Source organism: Plodia interpunctella, chromosome 10, assembly GCF_027563975.2.
Source record: "Plodia interpunctella isolate USDA-ARS_2022_Savannah chromosome 10, ilPloInte3.2, whole genome shotgun sequence".
In the NCBI taxonomy this organism is placed as follows: Eukaryota; Metazoa; Arthropoda; class Insecta; order Lepidoptera; family Pyralidae; genus Plodia; species Plodia interpunctella.
Window position 1 is genome coordinate 250359 of NC_071303.1, and position 19559 is coordinate 269917.

Sequence of the window (19559 nt, forward strand, 5' to 3'; positions counted from 1 at the left end):
ATTAGTACCATAATTTCACTTCGTGGGTCAAGTGCCTCCGTGGCGCAATCGGCTAGCGCGTTCGGCTGTTAACCGAAAGGTTGGTGGTTCGAGCCCACCCGGGGGCGGCAATATTTTTGTAACTTTTTTTTACATTACCTATTACAAATGAATTTTCATTTCGAAATAATAAGTTTTTTACAATAAATTTATTTTAAACACAAGCTTTTATTGTTGTGTATATTTATTTACGTAGAACCAACACCATACAAAAATAATATATTACAAGAAGACAATTAATTTGATCTAATTAAATTATTACAATTTTTAAGCAACACATTACACACAAGTAACAAAGTTAGATCATATCGTATTCAATGCATAACAAAAAAATCATGTCCGTGTAGTACACTGTTGTGGAGTTTCCTCATTGGGATCCGTTCCTGGGTGCACCATCAGGTCACGTTGATCATAATAATGCATAATTTCAGATCAATAGTATGAAGATTTCTGCTTCAAAAGCAACACAATTTCATGCGGATTTTAAACAGAATCTCAAAATTTTAAGATTCAAATCAAATCTTTATAGTTTCTATAAATTTCTTAATAATGTAAATAGTGTAAAGGTTTTAATCAAAGCTAATCCATAGATAAGTACCTATTGAAGAATAGTACCTACTATATAATCTTATATGTAAATAAATAGCCTTTGCCTGCCAACTTTTCCACTGAACGACCGATCCCATTACAAACAATACAACTGTGAAAATAGGGGGAATTTGATGAGGGCCCTTCCATACTGTTACCACCAAGTGACATTCGGAAATTGCAACCCGTCACTGCTGACGGGCGCCGCGCCGCCGCCGCAGCCCCGACTGCCTCGCGCCTCGCCTACGCTAGCGCTGCGGCGGTGTATTTCGGAACTAAACCACCAATTTTACTTCATTGTTTAGTAGCTTTACTTCGCTCTAACTAATTTTCTATACATTTTTTGTTCGATGTATTTCTGATGACTTGTTAGTATTTTTTTCCAAATGAAAGTATGTTGCCAACACAGAATGTATTCTGAATCAAAGGTTGCCAATAATGAACTCTAATAATAGTAGGTATTTACCTAGATAGAAATTATACGTAAATAATTAGAGGGCAGTAATAATAAAATTTTTCTATGATAGAACATGTTGTTACTAACCTTTAAAGTTTGATTAATTGGTGTTTATTCATATATTTTTTTTATCTATGTTGTCATTTTCATCTAAGCTTTAATCGGTACGGCAATCGGTATTGTTCAGGTTACTCATGCTCTTATCATCATAACGTAAGTAGGTTTTTATTTATACAGATGGTCTATCTTTCAGTGTACGAACGGGAGCGCTAACAGATATATTAAGACCCAGTCTGGTTTCTGTGAAAGTCACCATACATTAGTAGCATTTAGTAAATAAAGATAAAGTAACAGAATACATTGGATAATAATTCCATCACTTTGTTTTCATTGGCCCGTACTGTTCGGGTCGAAACGGCCCCGCTGATGTGTTGATGAGTTTGCTTTAATTGTGGTATTTTTATGTGTTGTATTATAATTCAAGGTTAATGTTAATTATCGCTGTTTAACCTACTAATGTTATTAGAACGTCAGCAACTCGTGGAAAATGTAAAACGAATTTTATTAGCGTTGAATCATCATAAAGTAAACAAAAGTAGAATTAGTACCTATTTGTATATTTTAAAAAGTCTGAAATACCTATTACATTATGGTAGGTATATTCATTTCATGACATTGTACCGACTCGATAATGCCAACTATAAAGCGATAATATGCAGAATTGGTAGTGTATTAATATAACTAAATGTATATTTACAACTTCTGTAGACAGTCGATTTCATTTAAAAAATTGATAAGATATTATGCATAGTCGTCGAGGCAATCATTTTGTAGTTACAAATAGCAACATGGATAAATGTGTACCCGTAATAAAAATCAAATCGCTTATCGGTCGAGTTGAGCGTTAATAAATATGTGCGATTGTATCAATCACTGTCGAAAACTCCGGCTGTCCGTGACCGAGCCGATAATACTGTTTATTTCCGATAATGTAATCAATAACGGGATTATTTCCTTTTCGGAAGGGCTCACCGTGTTTGCTAACACGTGTACATATTGATAACGGGCGTTCCGATAAACAGGAACGAACGAAGTTCATGAGTATGCTAATTGTGATATAAGAATATTTATTTTGGATTGGTTTGGATTATGACTCGCACAGGATACGGAAGTTCTAAAATTGCGATGTGGAATTAATTAAATAACAATCAGGGACCGGACCGCTAAATAGTTAGCTATGTCATATGGGAAATCCTTTGAAAGGGTTAGCCTCACCATATGGGATAGTCATTGAATTGGGTTAGCCATTGAACAGGTTACACAAGAATATGGGAAAGCTTTTCAAAGGATAAAGCAAACGAACGGCTTGTCCGGTCCCTGATAACAATTATATTATTTATGTTTATGCTTGTAGTGGGTTTTACCAATGTGACTTTTTTTGTCTTTTGATGCTGTTGTTGATGAGGTGTCTACATCACTAATTTGTTAAATTATATTTTTAATTTATGAAATTAATCGACTTTTACAAGCTTTAACTGACGTCAGAGGCAACGAATAGAAATGTCTTGACAATCAAAATTAATCAAAACGACGAACAATGGTGGCCCTTCCCATTGTCCTGAAATAAGGAAACCAATTAACAGGGAACACTAAACGTCACCTAACTGCTGAATATGAATGGGTCCGATGCGATCTGCCCGCGGTTGCTTCACAAAAGAATCAATTACACGCCGCGGCGCGCAAAGCAGAAAGAAAACAATATTGCACTCGCAAAGCTTACACTCTTCACCGTTTCTGTACCTTAGCTTGCGATTTAGTAGAGCTAGTTGGAGATAGATCTGTCTTATGTCAGAAATAAAAGCAACTTTATACAAAGTTTTTCTCGACATCCGCCTAGTTAAGTTAGCACCTATCTCTCAGTTGAGCATAATAGATATATTCAAGATTTCAGGAATTAAATTCTAAGATATGCATAATATGTTTTTTACATATTTTAGAGTCAAAAAGCAAATTATGTATCTGGTGCTATAGTAATATTAGTAATACACGAAATTAAATTATTTTTACTTATAACATAATCTAAAAAATGTTATTAGTCATGCATTTTGAAACATTATGGAAATTGAATTCCAAACAACATAGCGTAGATACTGAAACTCGAACTCTCAAATCCCAAATCGCATCGAAATCAGAAAACCTTGTAAGTAGAAAGTCGGGAAAGTTTAAACAACATTTGCCGTGTCTAACTTCCTCGTCGCTACGACTCGCGAGTTCGGCCCTTACGGTTCTCTTTGAGCTGCAGATCAAAGCACACACGCTTCTATTAGCCCTGATTACAGGGCGCTCTCGACTTGCCTCGTGCCTCGCCTCGCTTGCCTCGCCTCGCATTGTCTACTGCGCCGCGGTCGCGGGTTAAGATGCGGTGTAGTGTCATTGCAACTTTAATTAGCTTTATAGTGGCATCGTTTGAGTTTTACTTACATTAGCCGTAACAACTCTTATAGCTGGTCGTCTGTAAAGGCTAGGGGATGCATCACTCAATGTCTAAAGTGGCACAATAAGTATTCATTTATTAGCTTTGATGTTAGAAGCATCGGTTCCATGAATACTAGACTGGAGCCATGATTTTTAATATATATAATCTTAACTAGGTAAAAACCTAGTCATGTAGTGACCCAATAAAAGTCAGTTTTACTGCGAAAAGATTCGACGATGAAAACTGAATTACCTAACACTTATTTTAAAGCCTCGGGGACTACTCTACAGGTACATTTTGAAGAGATTCATTCAGAAGATTTTGGGGGTGAATAGCCGAAAGAATAAAATGAAATTAAAGAAATCTATTTGTTGTGTCAGGCAATCTAGTCAACAATTTCGACAGCTTTAGTAAGGCGTTGGTGGTGTAATGGTCAGCATAGTTGCCTTCCAAGCAGTTGATCCGGGTTCGATTCCCGGCCAACGCACACTTTTTGCTTATGGTAAGTATTATTTTTATTTATTTTGCTTTTTTGCTGAATTGATTTTTCAACTAGGAGCTATAAATATAAATATATTAGGACAAATGACACAGATTGAGCTAGCCCCAAAGTAAGTTCGAGTCTTGTGTTATGGGATACTAATTCAACGATACTATATTTTATAATATATACATATATAGATAAACATCCAAGACCCGGGCCAATCAGAAAAAAATCATTTTCCATCATGACCCGACCGGGGATCGAACCCGGGACCTCTCGGTTCAGTGGAAAGAACTTTACTATTGCGCCACCGAGGTCGTCAATCTATGAAAATGGAAAACCTTTTATGTGTTTAGGGATTACGAGTAAACACTTTTTGATAAAATCAAATCATGTATTTGTATTGAATTTGTCGTAATTACTTACTATATTAGATAATGATGAACAATGAAATCCAAAAATATTGAGAAATGTGTTGCCCAATATGAAAACTAGATGGCGCCACATGACTCAAATCATGTTTCTTGCCTCAATTTCTTGCAATTACTATTAAATTGTGCGGAATCGAGTGCTGTTTGCTTCTAGCACCGGAAATTGTGTCTTCTGTCAATATTTGGGACGATTTTACCCCTGCGAAGGCATAGGGACATTTGTCGCGGAAAATTCATTTTCTTTCCTATTACTCGGTAATAAATGTCATTCTAATGTCTTTAGATTTTGAGAGGTTGTTGTTAGTGTAATTTTATAAGTAACGGGCGTTAGCAAAGATTGGCTGCAATGCAAGGTCGAAGTTATCGGTTGCAGGTAATTTTGTAGCATTGTACCTATACATAAAGTACCTACTGTTACAGATATAATTTGTGTTATCCACTGCGCTTATAGTACCTAACGACTGGAAGTCCTACAAATTTTTCTTCTATATGGGTAGGCTATATAGGTAGGTATACCTATATGAAAGCGAAAAACACTCACTCACTCATCACGAAATCTCGAAAACGCGTGCGCGCCGCGGGCAATGGCTAGTACTTATTATAAATGCGAAAGTTTGTTAGGGCGTATAGGTATGCGTATGGTGTGTATGTTACTCTTTCACGCAAAATCTTCTGTAAAAAGTAACAAACATACATCCTCACAAACTTTCGCGTTTATAACATTAGTAGGATAGGATTTCTTATATTTTTTCTTGAATATCTCCTACGACTACATGGTTTACAACAGTGCAGTCTAGTGTAATAGTACAGTGCATTGCAGGCGACTTTGTGTAGTGCACCGCAGCGAATTCAGAAAGGCCACTCCTGCGTTTAAACGTCAGTTCACACTTGGGCGCCGTCAAAGCGAATTGTTTTCTTGTCGGCGCATGGTTGGTTTGGTTTTTTTTTTTTTTTTGGGGTGCTAGTGCGGGAAACCTCCTCGAGCGCCCGGTCCCTTGAAGGCTTTAGCCTCTCTCACTTTATCCGCAAGGATCCGGTGAGAGCGGCGGGCTGACAAGGGATTCGGGACGGTGCACCCTGGGCGGTAGCCAATAACTCCCTGGTAGTCGGGGTCTTATTGGTTACTGGCGAATATCCTGCTGGTGGGAGCCACTCCTTCCCGTCTGCTTTCAGACGGTGAACGGATGTGGCTCACGTTTAGCGCGGTGGTCTTGGCTTAGGCCAGCGTCGGGCACCTCGTTACCCCATTTCGGGGCCGAGGGTGCTGTGCCACTTTGTGGCCTGTGCCGAGAGGAAGAAAACCTCACCAAAAATAACCCCAATCCTAAGGTTCGGGCGTGCCGATAGGATGAATGGCGGAGGGGGAACTCCGTCCCTAGCGCTCACCATGTAGTGTGGGAGATCAGGGACCTCACCCTTGTAATAAAGGAAACTAATGAAATGGCGAGTAGTAAAAACAATCTACCCCAGGAGGGTACCGGCTTAGCCGGAGAATCCCTTCCCACGCCTTCAGGTGTGGGCTGCCCCACCGTATCTGGGGGGGGCACTAACCGCCTGAGGAACGCAAGTTCCTCCAATTTGACGTCGCAGCCAGAGGCTGGCTCACTATCCGACGCATCGTCGTGGGTGAGCGTGGAGAGCGTCGTGGCGGCGTCCGACGTGGAGATGTCGGAGCCGAGGCGCCGGAAAAGGTGCCGTAATCCGGTGGAGCCGAGGGCTGATGGGTCGGATGGCGAGTCTGCGCCGAAGATCCGCCCACCAACAGCATCGGCAAAGAAAGGGGGCCGACCTAAATCGGCACTGACGGCCGAAGCCAGGCGTGAGCTGGCGGTAGCACGTCGTGATGAGGCTGAACGGGTGGTGACCCGAATGGCTGAAATCGCCCTTGCGAAAAGGGCGACAGTGCTCTGCAGCTCTACGGTGGAGGGCCAAGTCGGAGGTGCCCTTAAAGAATTGGCCGACGCCAATATTGGTGTCATCAGGAAGGTCGCGGCCAGTTCGAATAATCTGAAGGGCACCTTCGTGAAGGGCCTTAAGGAAGCAGCTGCGTCTCTCGAGGAGGTGGTGGCTGTTCTCATCAGGCGCACTGCCAGCGAGGAGGCTGAAAGGCTACAGGCGGAGAATAAACGCCTGGAAAATAAACTGGATGCGCTGCAGAAGGAGATGGTGGAGATGCGTGCTGAAATACAGCGGTCCACGCAGCCTACGGTGTCGCCAGCGCGCACTTCCTTGGCGGACGTCCCTGCTGGGGACATAGAGTCGCTGAAGCGGCTCATATTGGAGACGGCGGGCCCCTTCGTAAACGCCCGCCTGGACGGCATTGAAGATCGTCTCCTGCCGAAACCGCAATGGCGCCCCCCGCTGGCGACGGACAAGCGCCGCACAGGTTCAAACATTGTGGGGACTGTCACGTTGACATCGGAGTCGGAGGAGGAAGATCCCCCTGCGGTCGCTAGCAATGTGGCCCAGTGGAGGAAGACCCCGCTCACCCCCAAGCCCGTAAAAGGTAAGGGGAAGGGGAAGAAAAGTGGGGGGAAGACCTTGGAGTCTAATCCCCCTGGGGCTTCATCGAACTCCTTCGCCCTGTTGGAGTTGGACCCACTGCCATCAACGGCGAAGGCCCCGCCCCCACCTCCTAGAGCAAAGCCAGTGCCGAAAACCGCGGAACCTCTGGCGACACCTCGGTCGGCGCCTCGGTCGGCATCTCAGTCTGCGCCCCAGTCGTTGCCTCAGTCGGCGCCTCAATCGTCGCCTCAGTCAGCGCCTCGACCAGCGCCACGTGCCCTTCCTCCAGCCCCGGCGTCTATGGATGAATCATGGACGACCGTGGTGAGAAGGGGCACCCGGAAACAGGCGACTTCCGGCACCCGTCCGGGAGATCAGTCTGCCCCCCAGATGGCGGCGAGGCCTGCTTTGCAGAAGCCTCAGGCTAAGTTGCGTCCTCCGCGCTCGGCTGCCATCCTTCTCAAGATGCAGCCGGATGCCGAAAAAGGGGGCGCCACGTATGGCCAAATTTTGGAGCAGGCGCGGCAGCGGGTTGACATCGGAGAGCTTGGCATCTCCGGTGTTAAGCTAAAGAGAGCGGCCACCGGTGCCCGTATCATCGAAATTGCGGGCACCGAAAGAGATGCCAAGGCTGACGCCCTGGCCACCAAATTAAGGGAGGTGATGGACCCTCAATTGGTCGATGTGTCCCGCCCCCAGAAGTGTGTGGACCTGCGCGTGATGGGGCTCTGCGACTCGGCCACCCAGGACCTGGTGCGCGGTGCGGTCTCCCGGGTTGCTCAGTGCCCCGATACTGCCGTAAAAGTTGGGGAGATCCGGGTGGACCGCACTGGCACCCGAACAGTGTGGGTACGGTGTCCCGTCGTGGCGGCTAAAAGGTTGACCGCGCCTGGCACGCGTCTCCTTGTTGGCTGGGTGTCGGCGCAGGTGAAACTGCTGCCGACGAAACTAATGCAGTGCTACCGCTGCCTGGAGGTTGGCCATGTCAGCCAGGTATGCACTGCAGCGGTGGATAGGAGCACGCTGTGCTACAGGTGTGGCAAACCAGGCCATAAGGCCTCCCAGTGCACGTCTGCAGTTGCGAACTGCGTGTTGTGCTCTGAGTCTGGCAAACCGGCGGGACACCGGGTCGCGAGTGCGGCGTGCCCGAGTGCGCGCAGGAAGAGAGGTGGAAGGCGGGGTGCGTCCGCGGCTACGGCCCAGACGCAGCCCGCCCGTGCGGCTCAGCGAGCCGAGCCGATGGAGACGGGGGCCTCCCAATAGTTATGGCTCTCAAAGTTCTCCAGGCGAATGTCAACCACTGTGCCAGGGCGCAAGACCTGCTGGCCCAGAGCGTGGCGCAGTGGTTGATAGACGTGACGGTAGTCGCTGAGCCGTACTTTGTCCCCCCTAGGGACAACTGGGTGGCGGACCGTGACGGCATGGTCGCCATTGTCTCGTCGGCGAGCTCTTCGCCTCCAATGAGTGTGGTGCGCGGTCATGGAGCGGTCTCGGCTCGTCTGGGCGACTTAGTTGTGGTAGGGGTTTATTTCTCTCCCAACCGTCCACTCAGCGAGTTCGAGGCGTTCCTGGCCGAAGTCGAGGCGCTTGTCCACAGGAGCCATCCTGTCCCTGTGCTTGTTGTTGGGGATCTCAATGCCAAGTCAACGGCCTGGGGATCTCCAGCAACAGATGTCCGGGGTGAGGTTATGGAGGAATGGCTCATCACCGTCGGACTGGCGGTGTTGAATAGGGGCACAGTTAACACGTGTGTGCGGCAACAGGGCGGGTCAATAGTGGACGTTTCGCTTGCTAGCCCTGCCCTGGCAACCCGTGTTCAGGGTTGGGAGGTGTTGGAGGACGTGGAGACGCTCTCCGATCATCGCTACGTGCGGTTTGATCTTTCCGCGTCCTCGGTCGCTCCGAGCGGCCCTAGCTGGGCCCCGAACGAGATCGGTCCACGGTGGCAATTAAAGCGCCTCGACAAGGAGTTGCTCCACGAGGCGGCTATCATACAAGCCTGGTGCCGTGCGCCAGTAAACGTGGTGGTTGAGGATGAGACCGAGTGGTTCCGCGGCGCTATGACAGCGGTGTGTAACGCGTCAATGCCCCGGAACAGTACTCGTCCTCCCAGAAGGTGGGTGTACTGGTGGTCTCCAGAGCTTTCGCGGCTACGCGAAGCCTGCATTGCTGCGAGACGCCAGTACGCCCGGTACCGGAGGAGACGGCGCCGGGATGAGAACGTAGAGGCCGCCTTGTGTGCAGCGTTAGTGGAGGCGAAGAGCGCGCTGACGAACGAGATTGCGGCCGCCAAGGAAGCGGCCAGGGAGGAGCTGCTGGCTTCGCTGGATCGCGATCCGTGGGGGCGTCCGTATAAGCTGGTCCGCAACAAGACTCGGCCATACGGTGTCCCTTTGACGCAGAGCTTGGAGCCGCAGCTCCTCGGCGAGGTAGTTGCCGCTTTGTTCCCGCAGGGAGCGGCATTCCAGCCCCCCAGCATGGCTCCACCATTGGATGTGGGGCTTGAGGACCGGGAGGAAATTCCTGAGATCACTCGGGACGAGTTTGGCGCGGCCGTGCTCAGGCTACGCGCCAAGAATACCGCCCCGGGTCCAGATGGTATTCCAGGTCGAGCGTTGGTCCTCGTTCTAGACGTCCTCGGGGAGCGACTGAGGGGGTTGTTTAACGCCTGTTTCGGGCAGGGAAGGTTTCCCAAGGCGTGGAAAGCGGGACGTTTGGTCCTGCTACGGAAGGAGGGACGACCGGCGGATACCCCGTCTGGCTTTCGTCCAATCGTAGTGCTCGACGAGGCAGGCAAATTGCTGGAAAAAGTCACTGCTGACCGCCTCGTCGAGCACCTGGAGAGAGTAGGTCCTGACCTCGCGGATTGCCAGTACGGGTTCCGCCGGAAGAAGTCAACCGTCCACGCCGTTCTGAGGGTGAAGTCCATGGCGCAGGATGCGGTCTCCCAGGGTGAGGTGGTCGTGGTGGTGTCTCTTGATATCGCCAATGCCTTCAACTCCCTCCCCTGGCCGTGCATTATGGAGGCACTTCGCTACCACGGGGTGCCGGCCTACCTGCGCCGGATCGTCCAGGACTACCTCTCAGATAGGAGGATAGTATTCCCTGCTCGAGATGGTTGGAAGGAGAGCACAATGACGCGCGGTGTTCCACAGGGTTCTGTCTTAGGACCGCTCCTGTGGAACATCGGATACGACTGGGTGCTGCGGGCCGTAAATCCACCAGGTGTGGAGTTGGTGTGTTATGCCGACGACACCCTGGTCGCGGCCCGTGGAGCCACATATCGAGAGGCGTCATTGGTCGCTACTGCGGGAGTAGCGCAAGTGGTGCGCCGAATCCGCCGGCTGGGTCTGGAGGTAGCCCTTCAAAAATCCGAGGCGTTGTGCTTTCACGGCCCTCGAAGGGGGCCCCCGCCAGACTCCAGCTTGACGGTTGGCGGGGTTCAGATCGCCATCAAGCCGACGATGCGGTACCTAGGCATCGTCCTTGATGGCAGATGGAATTTCGGCGCCCACTTTGCGGCGTTGGTGCCGCGCGTGATGGCGGCGGCTGGTGCGCTGACACGGCTCTTGCCAAATATCGGAGGTCCGGAGGCGTCCTGCAGACGCTTGTACATAGGGGTCGTGCGATCCATGGCCCTCTATGGTGCCCCCATCTGGGCAGAGGCCCTGAGTAACCAAAATATCGCTCTTCTGCGACGTCCGCAGAGGGTGATGGCAATCAGGGCCTCCAGAGGTTATCGCACGATCTCCTGTGAGGCAGCGTGCTTGCTGGCCGGTAGTATTCCTTGGGACTTAGAAGCCAGGACCCTCGCGTCTCTGTTCAAATGGCGTGAGGAGGCACTAACCCGGGGCCACCGGCCAGCACCTAGGGAGATTGCGGGGCGCCGCAACGAGCTGTGTCAGCGCAGCATTCAGGAGTGGAGCCACAGGTTGGAGCGGCCCTCTGCTGGGCGTAGAACCGTCGAGGCTATTCGTCCAGTTTTGGCCCAGTGGTTGGCGAAGCAGCACGGTTCGCTTTCGTACCGCTTGACGCAGATGCTTTCAGGGCATGGTTGCTTCGGGGGGTATCTGTGTCGAATAGCGGGGCGTGAGCCGTCTGCCGTTTGCCACCATTGCGACGGATGTGCTGACGAGGACGCCCAGCACACTTTGGAGGACTGCCCAGCCTGGGACGAAGACCGCGCGCAGCTGCGCGCGGTTGTGGGGGACGACCTCTCCCTGCCGGCTGTCGTAAGACAGATGGCCCACAGCGAGACGTCGTGGACAGCGGTGCAGGCCTTTGCGGAGAGCGTAATGCTCCGCAAAGAGGCGGCGGAAAGGGAGAGGGAGGATACAACCGACCTCCCCATTCGCCGCCGGCGCACAGGGCGCAGGAGGCGGGCATACGCCCTGCACCTGCTGCCCCCACAATAGGGCCGGTCGGGTGGCGGAAACGGGATTTCCCGTCGCCCGGCTTAACGGCCCCCGGGTAGAAAGGCGCGCCCATGCCAAGCGCGCCTTTACCCAAGCGGGTAGAAGGCTGACGAGCCGTCCCGCTGGCCGCTCCGAGGAGAGCGGCCGAGCCGAGGCCGCCGTGGTAGCGGCCGCCGCGCCGGGGCTGTGGAGCGAGAGTAGCACATGGTCCCGGCACAAATGCGGTTGGCGTTGGCATCGTGTGGTTTTAGTGGGTTCAAGTCCCACACACCTGTCCGGCTTCCCGTGGCCGGATGGACGGGACGAGGGTCTTTCCACACGTTAAAAAAAAAAAAAAAAAATGGTTGGTTTGGTTTGGTCGATCTAATTGGCTCTCCGATCGAGGGCTCTCGCCAACGCGAGATCTCTCGGAACACTACGTGAGGATTACGGATTTATGGAACTTTTCATGTGTGGATTTTTAAAGGCTAAAACTATTAGCACTGAATTCGTGGTTCGTTTGTTTAATGATTTTTTAAAATTAGATGTAGGCAAACGTATTTACACGGTTAGATATTTACCTGGAAAACGGTGAATACTTAGAGATGAAGACTCTTTGTTCTTTTAAAATTGAAATTCAAAATTAATTTAAAGATTGTGAGAGATTAGTGCCTGAACTGAGCAGGGTCTGTGTCTCAGCTCAGTACACCAGATCCATTGTAATAAGCATATATATATATATCATCACTACTTTCGCCTTTATAATATTAGTATAGGATAAAGATGAGGAGGATGTAAAAATTACAGATTCGACTCCATCTACTTGCATATGGAATGAGATAAAACTGGTAAAATGTGTTTGGTTCTACTTCAACAGCTCCCGTCGAGACACAGGCAATAGTTTTAAGTGGGCAGTCGAAGCGATCAAAGGAAGCGGCGCGTCAAAGCTGCGGTAATAGCTTTTTAGCGGGGGTGAGAGGGTGCAACTCGAGGGGGGAGGGGTGCAAGTGGCTGGGGCGAATTGTTGCGTACACTCGTTTTTGTTTCGGGGCTGTTTGTTAATGAAAGTCACTTGTAGAACCCTTGTCTGGTTTGATGTCCTACCGGCGGCGACGAGATGAAATGTCACTTGATCTCTTCGGAACTTCATTGGATTTAGCTTAGAATATTCAATTCGAAAGTTCTTGTTGTTGCGTACAACATGTTGCATTACCTACTCACAACTGTGGAAAATAGAATTAAACTTCACCATTTGACAAAAAGTTTCAGAATTGTTATTATCTTGAGTCCTTACATTTACATATTATAAAAAAATGTCGCCTGTCTGTATGAACGCGGTAAACTCAAAGACGAATTTTGGTTTTCACCAATAGGTAGATAATGATACCTGGGGTTTAGTTTCGTTTATAACGGTTTTACCCAAGCGAAGCCGGGACAGGCCGCTAGTTTTGTTCCTTGGAAAGAACTACTTATACTTTCCGACAAGAGAGCTCAAGGAACCTTGGATTATATGCCGCAAGATAGTCTTGTAATTTTTATTTATAAGAAAAAAGAATCTATATTCTGTATGACAGTGTAGCCTGCAGTCTGCAGTTGCAGCGGTGCAGTAAACACAAACAGTCGCAGACGGTCTGTTTGCAGTCAGGAATTAGCGTTGCATAGCGCTTTGCGGTCGCCGGCCGAGATCCTATTCCTTGCACCTTTTTTATTTATATATACGTGCACACGTAAAATAAAAGTTTATGATTTGCTGAATTTGTTTGAATTTGAAATCATTTATGATAAGCAATAAAAAGAAGACGTAAGACATAACAAAATACATCCAGTTGAGTCGAAGATAACACGTGCGCTCGAGTCGATAAACCTAAGTTGTAATACATTAACATAATGTCTAATATATAATGTGGTAGGTAGAACTGAAACCTGTGTATACCATCCTGAACTTATGTATTACTTATAGGTTATCGTATCTTTACAGCAAGAAAAGATACTGCAAACGACACTTTCGAAGAGATTCCTTTAGACATAAGAATCACCTATTCCTTGTGTAATTTATCTAAACGTGTGTTTTATTTCGTGTATTTATAACTTGCAAAAAAATAAAGAATAAGAATATATTCGCTACGTTTACAGGTTTTCTATCGAGCTAGTTACATTTCGTCCGCAATCCAGCCGACAGTATCAGCGAAAGATGCTCTTAATCCTTGACAAGATAAGATCGGCGACCATTGAGCGTGGCGGCGTCCGGAATAGGCGGCCAAGACGTCGCCGCGGGCGCGACCCACATCCTTTCTGTACATTTACTATATCTCTGTTTGACATCGCAATCTGAGCCTCTGACTGCATGTTCTTCAGGGATCTTCTGATATGACACTTTTTGTTAATGCCCATTCAACCCTTCAAACTATAACATTCGTTTGAAGGAAATGTAAGATCGAAGAGAGAAAAGAAATTGTGTGAAGAGCCATGCTCCGGATCAACTGTGCTCCGATGAGACGACGCAGCACGTCGCGGCTCCTGACGTGCATTGAAAAATGATTGGGCAGTATTCTTTACTCTTCATAACCGTTCGTCAACACGCTAAGAAGAAGTACCACATGTGCACATACTCGTAATTGTTCTCAACCCTGAAGACTTTTACCTCCGACTTCTATCTTTTGAGTGGATCTGTTCCACCCGGGGTGCGAATTCGTAATCAATATGATAGATTAAACGTGTTTACACTTTGTATCTAGTTTTTACCTAAACAGTTCAGCGCAAAACCATCTTCCTGCTACGATGCCACGTACAGACATATATACAGATTTACATATTTTAAATTATCTACCCTCCTTCTACCGTCGGGGGTTAAAAATATGAAGATAAACACAACGAGAAATCTTGTGAAGTCGGGCGTTCGGCAGTTGAAGGCAAATACTATGGTACAGTGGCCCGGGGCTCAAACAGAAGTCACGGAGGCATCGAAACTCACTGACATAGATACAATCCACTCCTGGGTCATAGACAATCACAGAGTTAGATCACGACCGGAGCCCAGGGTAAAATTAAGTGCGTCTGCGCGAGCGAATCCAAACGCTACGTCACACGCGGATGCCTCAGTTTGAACAGCTTTAAATTTTCAGCGTGATTTTTAAAGCTAAACCAGTTAAAGTCAATACTGTCTGGCAAAGCTGTTGCTGTCTATCAGATGTCAAGGCTTGTTTTCCCGTAACCCCTTGTAGGTATGTGCAATCTGCGTGAGGATCAGGAATGTTATTTTTCTAGAGCGTTCTATATATGAATGGTGGTGATATTCGGGAGCGAGAGATTTCGCTGTAACACGAAAGAAGTAGACGGCGGCGGCGCCACTGTCGCTGACAACGTGACCGGTCTGTTATTGATAGTTCCACATAGAGTGTTCCCATTGCTCAGTCGTACTCCGTTGCGTATTAGAAACATAGTATATTCTCTATATATTTGTAGTCGGTGTGAAACTCAAATCGCTTTCCATGCGAGCAGTCACATCTCACATCGGAGCAAAAGGCAGTGTTCTTTCATGTTCGGTACACGACAACATGTTGTGTTTACAACTGGATAACTCGCGGACATGGGGAGCTCGGTGGCCTGCGATTATTACAGTTAAGCGACAGCCGCCATGGTCAATAATTGGATGGGTGGGTTCAACGGTTGATCAAATAAAATCGAAGTATTTATTAAGAAAATTTAGACTTGGCTTGGCTTTCGCTATAGAGATTTAATTACTTTTTATTATAGAGAAAGAAACAGCTTTATCGAGACTTGGCTAGTTTTTTACATAATGTTTTTGGTGGGATATCATTTTCTCCAAGAACTACCAACTAGCTACTCATTCGAAATATTATCGCATGTGATAGGCGCTGAGGAAATTATAAGCTAGGTATCTAAGTTAGTTCAAAATCGCCATTGCCCGGGAAGATCTCATTCTGATATCATTGGGGGAGCAACTCACACAAAGAAGAAGTTTAAAATCATCAAAATTTTTATCGCGTCCTTCTTGCATATTGCGCGCACTTCCGAGTACAAAATAGGTACCTATATAAGTACTTTTAAAGTGATACCGTAACTGAAACGAGATTACGAGATATTCTACTGACAGTCACCCACACTGTCACATGACGTGAGATAGCTAGGAATGGATGAATATTTCACTCCATTTTAAATATTTGAACATAAAATTGCATTGAAGTCTCTCAATACGGAAGCCCTCAAAATGCGGGCAATAAATAAAAGCCTTTGAAATATCCTAGCGTCTTCAAGATCGATTCTTTATGGTTTTCCTGACGTTTTACTTCAGACGCACATGCACCCCTAGCGGTAACTTCCCTTAGTATATACTGTCTCGTTCACACAACTTCTAATGCTATAAAACTATCCCTTTCATTGCAAACGTCATTGCGTGGCGCATTGTCTGGCCCGACTCACTATTTTTATTTCAGACTTTAACCCAATCATTTTATGTGTGAATTTAGATTGTTTTTCGAGAGTGAAAAGGAAATTGGCATTTACATCGACGGTAGAAAAGCCAGTTTTCCCGCAGCAAAATTTGAAAATGGAATTCGGACGAATGTCAAAACCACGTTAGTTATGCCGCCGGGATTGGACTAAACGAACTTTAATCTAATGTATCAAGACGGAAAATTGCTTAATCTTTTAATTTTCGCGTGAAAAATGAAATTCGTTTGGTACATACAAAACACGCCGGCCGGCCGCATTCGTTGACATGTACCGGCACGCGACTGGTTTTGTTCCATTTTCAGTTTTTAAACGTAAATAGTTTTGTTTAAAATGTCACAGTGATCGTGGATTTTACGTGGCGTGTGAAACGGCCAGTGACTTCAAGCTGTGGAATATTGTGTTTATTAATTGTGCGGTGGCTTGTTTATATACAATTAACTTAAATTTATAAAGTAAGGTTAGGTTATGTGTTTATAACAAAAACTTTATAGTTTGTAGTTTAATTTGTGCGAAACTAACATTAGTATAGATAGGATATTTCCTGTAAGAATTCAAGAACATCTGGTAAGTTGCATTTACAGTTTTTCATTTTATTTTACCTAATTGGATAGGTACCTATATTTTTAATTTTCGAATAAAAACAATGATGAAATGAATTTGTGATGATGAATTTATGTGCTCCAAAATGAAAATTTGTATCTTGGCTAGTAATTTTAGTCAAATTTTAGCGTCATTTTTTTTTCTGAAATGCGAATTTTGGCGGTCTGAAGGCAGTATGCACCGGAAGCGCGTGGGTCATTGCCCCCGTCTCCATGGCAACCGCGCCACCATGTGCGAAGCCTCCCCTAGAGCTCGATTGCAACAATTTGTTTGGGCCTCCAAGGGACCGGCTTAAAATTGGTTTATGTTGATGCAGCAGCTCGTTAATGTTTTGTGTGGCGAGACCTTTATCGATTTTGTCCCTGAAACAATGGAATTAGGTGAATAAGTACATTATTTAATGGAAACGATGAATAGAAAGCCCGCCTGTGATCGAAAGATCCCAGGTTCGAATCCAACTCGTGCCATATGAGTTCTTATACAAATTTACCTTCTCATATTAAGCTGTCAAATCTCCTTATCAACAGCGAATCAATGCACATTACATTGTAACACAGTTGTAAATCTTCTAGCGCCCCCTGGCGGCCATTACTCGTTTTATTGCTACTTAATTGTTAACCCTGCCCTACGCACTTAAACTTAACTGGCAGGGTTAGGACACTGCTTTTTGTATGATTTATTTATGTACGACTAAATTGTGCCCGCGACTTCAACCTCGTGGATTTCCCAGCTAAATTATTCTCGGTACTTCGAATTATACATACGATTCTAGAAGATTGGCTGAGTAGATAAAACGGGAAGGAGTAAACACCTAAAATCACTTACGCATTTATTATAGGTAGCTTATTCCGATGTAGGAAAACATCGTGAGGAAACCTGCACACTGGTTGATTGTTATTAACTTATGTGCGAAATGGAAAAGGCAATGGCAAAACCCTCCATTAATAATGCTAAGAAAGTTGTTGTGTGTGTTTCATTCCACATAAAGACCACGACCCTCAGCCATAAGGAATATGACTATGAAGAGATATATTTTATATGTGAAACAAGAAGATTGGATATGTAGATAACAGGTTGACTTTTTGAAGAACAGTTGAGTGTTTTCCCGGTTGCTTTCTTGTAAGTAACTTAGACTTAGTTAGTAAGCTTAGACTTGCTAGCTCTTCAATTACTATGTAGGTAGGTGGCTAAACAACATAGTATTTTTATTGTGCCCACTCATTTTGCGGCGAATCGAACCCTGACCCCTTTCACGTCGATCACGGCTTTATGGCGTCGTAAATAAGTTTGTTACTTGTTAAATACTGCTATGATAAAATTTGATTGCTGTATAGTACTTATTACATATATGATTATTTCGTTTTCGGGATTTGAAAAAATCTTCATTCATTCTCTAAAATTCTTAAAAAATAAACGATTTTATTATTATTATATTTTATAAATGTTTTCTCCTTTTTTTTTTAATAAAAATAAAAAAGGGTATACGCCTCATACGCGGGCCGAAGCCAAGCGTAAGAGGGAAAAGTTTTAAGTTGTTTTATGCTGAAGGTAGATGTGTGGGTGGACGAAGTTAGGAATTTACGTGTGATTCGGCATGTATTTAGTATTACCGCTTTCTGGATCAAGATATATAGTTTGATTCCTGAGGAAGGTTAAGGTGTATCATTTATTATGGTTTTACCTGAGCGAAGCAGGAACGGGCCGCTAATTACTGATAAATGGCATTAAAAACTGACAGATGAAGTAGTATTTTTGTCATACCATACCGCCCCTTCTGTTTATGGTTTATGTACAGTGGGGTGCAAAATAGCTGATAGTTTTATTTGTATCGTAATTGTACAGTCGTCGTGCGAACAGTTTTTATGACTAGACTGATTAGTGACATAAATGTTGGTTGTAAATTAATAAGTTTGGTTAGCAAGTCAGCGGTTAACAGTTTTACTGCTGAACAGGCAGTTATTGTTTTACTTTATTTGTCTTTGTATTTCACGAAGGGTTAATAATTCTTTTTAAAGTTGTATCTTTGTCTGTGATTTGATATTTTGAGTTTGGGACAATAGATAGATAATTTGACGACCTCTGTGTGGCCGAGAGGTCCCGGGTTCGATCCCTCGTCGGGTCATGATGGAAAATGATATTTTTCTGATTGGCCCGGGTCTTGGATGTTTATCTATATATGTATATGTTATAAAATATAGTATCGTTGACTTAGTAACCCATAAAACAAGTCTCGAACTTACTTTGGGGCTAGCTCAATCTGTGGGATTTGTCTTAATATATTTATTTATATCTATTTATTTACATTTATTTATTGATGTCAAGAAGACAAGAACGTCTACTTTCAATACATATATATAATAGTTATGATGGAATTGAAATTGAATGATTGTTTATCTAAATCAAATGAATGAAAGATTGTTTGAAACGATTAGAGGGTTTTGGTATTGTTAGAGTAGAAGCTAAAAATATTCTGTATTGTAGACATTTTATACGAAATTGTATTGTCTTAAATCGAAGATACAAAATACAGGATGCCATCAAACCTATTTCACCACGGAGTGTACATCAGTTTACTGCCAATACAATAGCTAGTTTCAGTCTGTAACTTACAGCGATCTATCAACCGGCGCCAACCCCGTCTCGCCGGAGCCTACAGCACGTCTTATGAGTCACTTATTCCCGATTAACTTGCTCAAGATTTGGCACAAAATTCCTGCCTTCGTTTATACATACATATTACAGAATACTAGATTCGTGATTGCTTCAATAGCACAGTTTTAAAGACTTCATGATTCAAAGGAACCAGTTGCGAATTCGATGTCCGGTCTTTGAGAGAATATTTACTTTTCGGAGAATATTTTTTTTGTAAATTGTAGTGTTCGAAAATTTTACATTGGGAAAACACATGTTGCCAAACATACTTCTTTAATTCATACTTTTGTAAGATGGTTTCACAGAAATCAGATGGCTGTCTGTCTCGTTTCTACGCAATATATTAATTGTGAAGAAACTGATGAAATAAATTTTGTTAAAAACGTTATTTCCGGATTGTTTTGTCCATGTAATGGACATGAACTTAACATACTTTTTAACCCGAAATTTTTTACGGTAG

The 19559-nt window shown here is 45.3% G+C and overlaps 2 non-coding genes across 2 annotated transcripts; both read left to right on the forward strand.

The window, feature by feature from the left end:
• Nucleotides 1-33: 33 nt before the first annotated feature.
• TRNAN-GUU (transfer RNA asparagine (anticodon GUU)) lies at nucleotides 34-107 on the forward strand. The gene has a single exon. It is a non-coding gene; the product is annotated as a tRNA-Asn (tRNA).
• A 3868-nt stretch (nucleotides 108-3975) lies between these two features.
• On the forward strand, nucleotides 3976-4047 carry TRNAG-UCC (transfer RNA glycine (anticodon UCC)). The gene has a single exon. It is a non-coding gene; the product is annotated as a tRNA-Gly (tRNA).
• The last annotated feature ends 15512 nt before the right edge of the window (nucleotides 4048-19559 follow it).